Raw genomic sequence first — 10,428 nt, forward strand, 5'->3', positions numbered from 1 at the left:
GATATCCTTACTACCAATGTGTTTCTGATCCATGATGGCAGAATAAGAATTTGGAAGTACATAATTTAATTCTCATATTTTTCCACTTCTTCCTCCCCTCCCTCAACACACACACACACACACACACACACATACACACACACACACACACACACACACACACACACACTTTCTTCTGTACTTAAGTACTATGGGTATTTCTTTCAGTCGCTAATATCTGGCTTGGAAAGAGAGAACTGGAGTCTCTGATAGATATCTCTTGCTTCTAATGGTTACCTTTAAATCCATTTCTGTGCAATCTATTCCCCCAGAAACTGGCATCTAAAAGTGCATTTTAGAAAAGCAATATATGTAATATCCCAAGTTTACTGGGAAAAAAACTGTACTACTGAATTCCATCAAATGTGCAGTCCAAATCCAATATTGAGCTGCCTGAACTGTAAGAAATTTTGAGCTTTTCTTGATTAAAAAAGAGCATGGAATAAAAAATCAAATGTACACTGATATAGTAAAGTAGCACATCAATGACTTTCTATGAAATACTTTCAGTCTAATAATCAATGAATAGATTTTGGTGCCAGACATAGAATATTAACTATTTTTCATGTAATAGCTGACCTAATCCAAAGTTATATGCTTACATAAGTTTATGATTATTTTAGTCTCAGAAATCAAGCTTTGAGACAATGCCAAAGTAGTAGACAATTTTTTAAGTGCAAAGATTATAGCAGCTGAGTTTTGTGAGTTTTCCTGTGGAAAGTGGAATTGTCAAAGGCTGAAAAATATATGAGAAACAGCTCAAATATTTTCTATGAAAATTTGACTGATGGCTCCCAAAATCACAGGCTTAAAATCCTTTATCTTAGGGTAAGTAGCTGGCCCTCTGTGTAGCCCTGGGCAAATTGTTTTCTCTGTTATGGTATCCTTATCTGTAAATGAAAAATACCACCTCCACGATCTACCTCATTGCAATGGTAGAAAGAGAAAAGAAAGTTTATGCCAGATTAATTAGATAGTATTATTCTCATTCCATTTCCTATTTTATGAACTTTAAAATTATCTATTAACTATCAGTTTTAACATGGCACTCAATTTTTATGAAATGCCTGAAATTGTCCATATCAAAATTTATATCATTAATATAAGTCACTGAATAATATAACATCTAAGCTATAAAGAATTAAAATTTGCAAGTACATTTAAGGGAAAAAGGTAAGTGCTTGACTCACTATTTATTCTACCAAAAATATTTCCTGACTTTCCTAGAGAAGTCAACATTTTCGAGTATCTTTATTTACATTATTGATTACATACCTGGAATGTTTCCCTTCTTCTTTTCCCCCCAATAAACCTCTGCTTATTCTTAAAGCACCAGCCCTCAATCTTCTCTGTTTCTTTCCATGCTAACCACGTACACTGTTTTTACCACAGCATTTAACCCTCTTTTCTTGCTCATGATGTTAAATGCATCTGCCCCTTCCAGGGCACTGGGGGGCAAAGTTTTGTACTATGCCCTGGCATTGAGCTCCCTGGTTCTGGAGTTATAGAGATGCTAATCAGAGATGATGCTTACACTTGTTATTTTATGGCTTTGAGTAAGTTATCCACTAGTCTTATTTTTCCTATCTTTACAATGTCAAATTGCTATTTCAATTATATAAAAGTATAATGAATTTTCAACTGATGATAGTTAATAGGATTGATATTATTGATATTATTTACTTCCTCTTACATAATACCTAACATGGTACTTACCACAGGACCGTAATCCATAAATACCTGTTATATAAATTTAAAGTGATGAATAAATAAATAAATCCCTTTATAACTGTGGTGTTGAGAGTAACAGTAATGGACACATTTTAAGTTCTTTGTGTTGTATCATATTTTTATTCCACACAATTATGTTTGATATTGGTGATTTGGTTCACTGCAAGCTCAATAACAGTTAAAAAAATAACTTTGATTTCCAAAACACTAACCATTTTTATTGATGTTGGCTCTCAAATAAAAACCTCCTGAAGACAGAAAAGAAGAACTAAAATATACATCAGGGTCCAGAGATAATAGAACTAATAAATAATTTCTTTTCTGAATTTCCCCATATTATCCTATGAATATGTATATTTCAAGATGTTCTGAACTTACATTTTTCAAAAGCCAAAAGCCAGAGGTGATAATATTCTGTTTAACCTGGAATATCAACATCCTGTAATGACCTGCTGAGATCAGTAACAAATTAAAAACATTACCAAAATACATTTTAGTTCAACTTCCTTACCAAAAGATTTAATGGTTAAATATTTTAAGCTCCACAATTATGGTATAGGAACAATTATTTCTCCTCACTTTCGGTTTGTGGGTTCCTGCTGCTGTCAAAATATTGCACTTTCACAACTGGAAATTGATGTTCACTTTCAAAAGAAATCAATGAAGAAGCAAGATGAGAGCAACTCATTTTATTCCCTAATATTCCATTAGCTTTTTCTATCCTCCATATATTCTTTTTTAAATAATACGTATTAAAATGATTTACCATTGTTGCGATTTTTATGTTTTGCTTTCCCATGAAATGTTGAGTTGGTAGAGTTGGCATTCTACCTTTATTTCATCAGCACGATAGGCAAAAATTACAAAATAAATTCATTTCTCGAAAGACTTGGGCTAAAGGTAATTAAATATCTACAATCATGTAGCATTCTTGTTTTGTTTATTATATACACATTATTGCACAAAATATCTGCAACTATTGACATTGGTTATAATGTAGTTTAATATCTGTTATTCTACAGTATATTATATGGAATTTTATAAACACTAGTTTAAAAAATAGATGTTCTCCCAAAAGATATCTAGCTAATGCCTTCTTTTTAAATATTCCTATCTCAATCTATTTTTTGATGACTTTAAACACTTGCATATTTTCAGTAAGTGATTACATATATGACATTAACAGTTCTCAGAATTATTAATTAGTGCTACATTTGATGGTTACAATAAAAGCTTAATACTCTTCCAGACTAAGTGAATTTTAACATGTAAACACATTTAAAAAATCTCGTGAGGGGGTTCCCATCATGGCTCAGTGGTTAATGAACCTGACTAGGATCCATGAGGATTCGGATTTGATCCCTGGCCTCACTCAGTGGGTCAAGGATCTGGCATTGCCATGAGCTGTGGTGTAGGTAGCAGATGCAGCTCAGATCCCATGTTGCTGTGGCTACGGTGCAGGCCAGCAGCTGTGACTCTGATTCAACCCTTAGCCTGGGAACTTCCATATGCTGTGGGTGCAGACCTAAAAATTAAAAAAAAACCCACAACTCTTTAATCATATTTTCATAATCATTTCTTTGTCACTGGGCTCTCTAGATTTAAAATCTTCTATTATTTAGCACATTATTACTTTAACAAAAATCTTTTAAAAATTATATTAACACAAAATCCGTTAAATATTTAAAGGGCAAAATTTTACACCTGAAAGTTAAAGCATTAATTGAAATTAATTATGCAAAAAAGCCAAAGAATTTTTACATGTAAAGAACATACATTGTGTTAAATGAGAATAATGCAAATCAGAATTTCAACCAGTGTCTTTGGTTGATGATGGTGGGATGTGTGATGACGGAATGAAGGAAAGAAAGAGAGGGAGAAGAGAGGGGTGAAAGTAGGGAAGAAAGTCATCCTTCATTGTCAGATTCAGCGCTAAGTGGCATTTCAAACAATTTTGCTGCACTGATAAGCTTAAGAATATGTATGTCATCTATTCTAGATTCTTATTACTTTCAAAGTGATGTGAATAAAAATTCAAAATGAGATACACTTACATAACTATTAGAATGACTAAAATAAAATATTGACCAGTATCTCATACTGGCAAGGATGCAATCAGAGTTACTGGAACTCTGATACACTGCTGGGGAGAATGCACAGTGATACAGTTAGAAAATAGCTTAGCACTTTCTCATAAAGTTAAACATACACTCCACATATGACTCAGCAATCCTACTTGTGGATATTTGCCTTAAAGAAGTAAAAATTTATGAAAACACTGCACCTATAACTGTTACATGCACAATTTTTCTAATGCTGGCAATTATCCACATATTATTCACGAAGTAAAAGATTAAGCAAACTGTCATACTTTGGACACTTGTGGTTTTTGTGACTCACAAAGGCATTACTCTGAGGGAAAGAAGCCAGACTTGGAGTTCCCATGATGGCTCAATGGGTTAAGAACAAACACAGTGTCTGTGGGGATGCGGGTTCAATTCCTGGCCTTGCTCAGTGAGTTAGGGATCCGGTGTTGCCATGGTTGTGGTGTAGGACTCAGCTGCAGATTCGATACAACCCCCAGCCCAGGAACTTCCATAAGCCACAGGTGTAGTCCCCCTTCCCCCCAAAAAAGGAAACAAAGAAAAAAAGAAAAGAAAGAAGCCAGCCTCCAAACTAGACATAATGCCTGATTCCACTCATATGGCATTCTTCAAAAGACAAAACTAGGGTGACCAAAAATATCAGTGGTTGCTAGGAGCTAGTGGGGAGAAGGGAATGTGATACAAAGTATATACCATGAAGAAATTTAGGGCGTGCCAAAATTTCCTGTATCCTGATTGTGATGATGGAAATATAGATCTATACATTTGATAAAATCCATAGAGATGTGTCCCAAGAATGTCAACTGAAGTAAAGAGGAGAGAAGGGGAGAGGGGAGGGAAAAAAGGATGAGACATCAGAAATATCCAAGTTTTAAGATTACAGCAAAGGAATAGGAGCCATAAAAGAAGACTAGGAAGGAGCATTCAAGAGGAGAATTTAATAAAGTGTTTAGGAGAAAGGAGAACTCAAAAATCAGATGTCTCATAGGGGATGGACAATTGAGATTAAATCTTCAGTGCCCATTGGATGCTGCTGTTAGGAATTCACTGGGGATTCCAGATAAGTTCTACCTTTATTCCCTGGAGTCATATGGAAAAAAATCCCTTATCTTCCAAAGAAAGACATTTTAAATCATTGAAATCAGCAATAAAATCTTTTAATCTCAAGGTTTTCTTCTCAAAACTAAATATGTTTGGCAGCTTCACTTTGCTGAAAGTTTGTAATTAACTTTTACCCTGTCTATTCCCATTTATATTTCATGGCCCCTAAAACAGCAGTTGAGGTCTACTAACATTTGAATCTTCAGCAATTTTGCCTTGAAGGGCCTCTATAATCTCCAAAATTGATGTGATAAGGTTTGGGTTTGAAAAGCTGAATGATTTAATCTGATAATAATTAAATTGCGAAAAGTTAAAATCTTAAAAAAGAGTGTAAAGAAATTGCCAGGAGGTTAAAATCATAAGTCTAGTCCTTTGGTGTTTTCTTTATGGCCTGAATTTGCCAAAGAAAATCCTCCCATTTAGCAGAGTGAACAATAGATCATAAAAATAATGCAATAATGGATCACCTGGACCATTTCTATTTAGATTAAAAAGGCCACAATGTCAGTTTTTTACAGATAGATTGCTTCTCCAAACTCTATAATCATAACTTAACAAAAGGAAATTTATCAGATGCTCTTAACATCACAGAGAACAAGATGAGAAATAGCCTATTGTGTATAAGGAACATAAAGGTGGCTTTCCATTTATTTTTATTGTTTAAATTAAAAAAACTTGAAGAGTTCCCACCATGGTGTAGTAGGTTAAGAATCTGACTCCAGTGGCTCAGGCTGCAGCTGGAGCTTAGATTCAATCCCTGGACCAGAAACTTCCATAGACTGAGGGTGTGGCCATTAAAAACAAACAAACAAAACAAAATAAAACTTGAAAGTAATGAAAGAAAACTTGATAAAGCAAGATATTTGTATACATTAATTTATCTAAAAATAAAATAGATATTCAAAGAGATTTTATAGTTGTTTTTTTTTTTGTTTTTTTTTTTTACAGAAATGCTGCATACATTACAAGCTATCAGTATTTTGCTAGACATTGGTGCCTCACTTTAATTGGATTAGACATAGTTCTAGGATTGAAGAACTGGATTTTTGTGGGGGAAAAATACCTAAGAATTGTGGGGACATAAGAAAAAAAAATATTCTCACTAGTAGAAATGTAGATCTTTCAAGTCATTTTGAAAAAGCAACCTGGCAATGTCTCAAAATTTTAAGACAGAACAAGCTGATTTCTGAGAAATTAATTTTTAAAAAATAAAGGCACCTATAGTTATGGAAGGGAGACGGGCAGTTGATTTTTATTAATGTGTTATTTATTCTACTTTTTTAATACTGACTACTACTTTTATAATTTGGAAAACGGCAAGTTAAGAATATTATTAGAGAAAAAGAATAAGACCTGATATTTATGTAGTATTTATTATATGCTAGCAACTATGAATACTTTTTATATATTTATAAATTCATTTTTTCAGCAATCTTATAAGGTAAGTACAATATTACTTTGAAATATGAGTTATTCAAGAACATACAACTAGACAATAATTTGAACCCAGGCAGAAAGCCTAATTCTAAAAATCTTCACTTTTAACCACTCATATTCTACACTCTTTTATAATAACAGGAAAATATAGGAAAAGGAGCCCTTTAAAAACCCCAAAACAGACTGAGAGAAGCCTGAAAGGGTAGTTAACACATTTGTATAAATATCTTGTGAGACATAAAACTCCAACAAGCAGGAAAATTTGAAGACCAACATCTGTGTTACAAACATGAAAAGTCAAAGAGGTATTCCAGAATGAACTTTCAATTCCCCAAAGTGCAGCATATCCCTGTCAAAAAGACAAAAACAAGAACCAATAACTCTTAGTACAAATCTCTGGAGTCCTGTTAAATTTAATCTGGCTATTCCTCCTCTTTTAGGAAAATGAGAACTAAGGAGATTAATGTTTAATAGGAGATATACTCCTTGCAAATGCACTTGCTGTCAACTTATCCAGCTGGAAAATTTGAAGAAATAATCACAAACTGCACATAACAACAATAAAAAAGAATCTCTTACAGTTTCTTAGAATTTAAATATTTTGTAAATAGTATATAGGCTATCTCTTCAGAATTGCACGTGATCATTAACCGTAGGGAAGGTAATGAATAGTATGGAAAGCTGTGTAGATTTAAACAATGACACCTCCCCTGAATATAATTAAACAAGTTTATCCTTAAATGAAACTTCAACACAGCATCAAATCTTTGATGATCACTTAATGCGAAGGGATGCTTTATATTATTAAAAATGATCACTTGGGCGTGACTTTAACAATTTATCTAGGAAAAAGCAAAAACCAAAATTAAGTCCCATAGCTCTTTGCATGTTCTTCCACGTTAATGTTATTAGGAAGAATATCAAGCTAAAAATACTTAAAATACAGCACGGTACCAAATTTTCCTGCTTAAAAATCATTTTTAGAAGAAATTCTCTAGTACATTTCATGCTGGATGGATTTTTTAAGACAGTGAAACATCCTCTGCTCTCTCTGGGGTATCCATAGGCCCCTTCTTAAGACAAAAATTCCTAGGGGGATAGTCAGTCAGTATCAAATTCTACTTAAACATAGATCTTTATTTTGTCAAAGTTTATTCCATAAATTGGTTTATGTTTTGGAAACTAATGAATAGGAAATAAATACATTACTTTTTTTAGAAATGAAATAATTGTTCTCTTGACTTAGAGCAATCTCTTACTCATTTTGCTCTTTGATGCAACTAATAGATAGCAATTAAGTTTGACAGATTTCATAGAACTGGTTAGAGGGGAACAAGCCATAACAGGAAAACATCACCTTGCCAACAATTTGGTCACCCTTTTCTAGTTGAATGCCTTGTCTCTGTTTAGGGGTTATTTTCACTGTAGTCATAGAGGAGCCAAGCTCAAAATTCTGCTACACAGCAGGGAGAAAACTCACAATTACAAAGAAATTCAGTCCAGTCTCTTTATGTATATGTTCCTATTAACATTAATTAACTCATAAGCAATCAGTGAAGTGATATCAGTATGAACTGGAATTTGGCACTTGCCCTCAGCCTCTACATGGATTAAATCATGAGCCACTGCAGCTGCCGGCCTGCAACACCCCCTGAGTGGAGTTCAGGGTGGAGATCAGGAGTGAGAAACTCTGTGCTCTGGGAAAATTGGCAGAATTGTTCTTCAGATAGTTTATATTTTAGGATAAGATTTTATGAACCCAATTCTTGCATCTCCTTGAACCTACAAGAACACTGAAATCCTTCATGGTGAGGATGTCTGCTCCTTGTCACTAGTAGTAACCTTCACAAGACCAGCAGCAAACTTCTGTAAAATGCGTGCATGGCTGCATGCACCACCCCTTTCACCTTTATCATGCATATGCTGATATTATTTCCCCTTGCCTCTTTGGGGCTATAATACCACCACCTGGGCAACTTTTTAAGAAACAAAAGATGTCACAGTCCTCAGAGAGTGCAGCCATATCCAAGTGTGAGCCAGTGAGCCCTGAGGGAACCCAGGAGGAAACAAAGAATACCTGCCGTCTAGTAGCCATCAGACTGCAGCCACCCCTAACAGTGAATCCTGAAGAAACGCAGGCTATGAAAACACAGGATACTGGCCCCAGATAGCTGAGGTCATATCAAAGGAATGATTTCAGTGAACCCAAACCTTTGCATCTTCCCATAGAAAAGCACTAAATTTCTTAAGATACGTGGTTTTCAGAATTTCCCTTCTGGTGCAGTGGAAACAAATCTGACTACTAACCATGAGGTTTTGGGTTCAATCCCCAACCTCACTCAGTGGGTTAAGACCTAGCATTGCTATGCCTATAGTGTAGGACGGAAGGTGTAGCTTTGACCCCTCGCCTGGTAACCTCCATACACCATGAGTGTGGCCCTAAAAAAAAAAAAAAAATCTGGTTTTCTGTTATTAACGGTAGTCTTTTGTTCTTACTGCCTGCCCTTTGTTGCAAAAACTCCTATGTATCCTACTCCCCCTTAACCTCCTCAGAGAATTTTTCTCAGGGTTATTTGAGAAGCTGCCTCCTGGGCTTAAGTGCTTATTTTGCCCCAAATAAAACTTAACTCTCAACTTTTAGGTTGTGCATTTTTTTTAAGTCAACATCAGTATACATCCTGGTTGTCGTGTTGGTTCGTGTGGGAATTTTTTTCCTAGGAGGCTGGAGACAAAAGAGAGAGAATAGAGTTACAACCTTTATCAGGAAAGGAAATGTCCCTCATCCAGCAGCTGCACAGGCCAGGAGGCCTTTCCTCTGTATACTAACAGCTCCCTTGTGGAGCTCTCCCTAGCCTTGTGATACCATCACAGTTTTCTTGGTCCCTATCTCACTGTAACAAAGCATTGGAATGGCAGAGACGTTTTACAAATTTATTAAAGTGAAAGTACATTTTCAGAGAGGGAGTGAGAGAACTCACGTGAGCACAGGTTAAAAAAAGAGTGCCTGGCTCACTCTGCAATAGTCTTTATACCCTACAACACGACCTGAGTGGAGACCCAATTTCTCTTCTGATTGGTCTTGGGCAGGACATGCTATTTGCATGGGGAACAGGTTATGTGTGGCCAGGTGAGGAATGGGCAACATTCCTTCTCTAGCAGGGAGTGAGCAGCCCAGGCTGGTCAAGGTGGGACAAGGGGCATTACAATGAGATATGGCCAGAAGCTTTTGGGTTTAATCTCCTTGAAGGGGAATTGAAGTCTATAATGCTTGCAGGATCCTCCTTTGCTTACAGGTCTCTTCTAACCACGTTCTCCCACTGCTCACAAGCCAGCATTTCCAGCCAATTGCCTTTGCGAATTTTCACTTCTCTTGAGTATTTCATTGTTGACCCTGTCCCAAATTATCTCAAAGGCACCAATTATTGTTTCCTTAGGGTTCTGGATATAAAGTCGCATAGATTTTCAGTAGTTGGCGCTAAAATTATTTTCTCAGAGGCCTTATTATCTCAAACGTGAATTTCCAAAAAGCAAGTTCTCCTGTATTTGCTTGTTTGTTGTTTTGGGGTTTTGTTTTGTTTTTTGGAGTTTGAATTAAGTTTAAATTAAAACCTAATTTTATTGTAGTATAAGTGATTTACAATGTTGTATTAGTTTCAGGTGTATAGCAAAGTGAACCAGTCATACATTTAAATATATACGTTCTTTTTTCCAATATAGGTTATTACATATTATTGAGTAGTAATAGTATTAGTACTACTAAGTAGTAGTACCTCTATTTTTTATAGTAGTGTGTATATAGTTATTCCCACCCTAAAAACATGGACTTTTCATGAAATTGTGTGTCATCTTTGCATAGGGACCATGCTAATCGTCCCTATTTTGTTCCAGTTTTAGTATATGTGCTGCTGAAGTGAGCACTCTTTTGTTGTTGTTGTTGTTGTTGTTGTTTTCGTTTGGGTGAGCCCACAGCATGTGGAGCTCCTGGGCCAGGAATTGAACCTGCACCACAACAGTA

Source organism: Sus scrofa, chromosome 13 (genome assembly GCF_000003025.6).
Source record: "Sus scrofa isolate TJ Tabasco breed Duroc chromosome 13, Sscrofa11.1, whole genome shotgun sequence".
In the NCBI taxonomy this organism is placed as follows: domain Eukaryota; kingdom Metazoa; phylum Chordata; class Mammalia; order Artiodactyla; family Suidae; genus Sus; species Sus scrofa.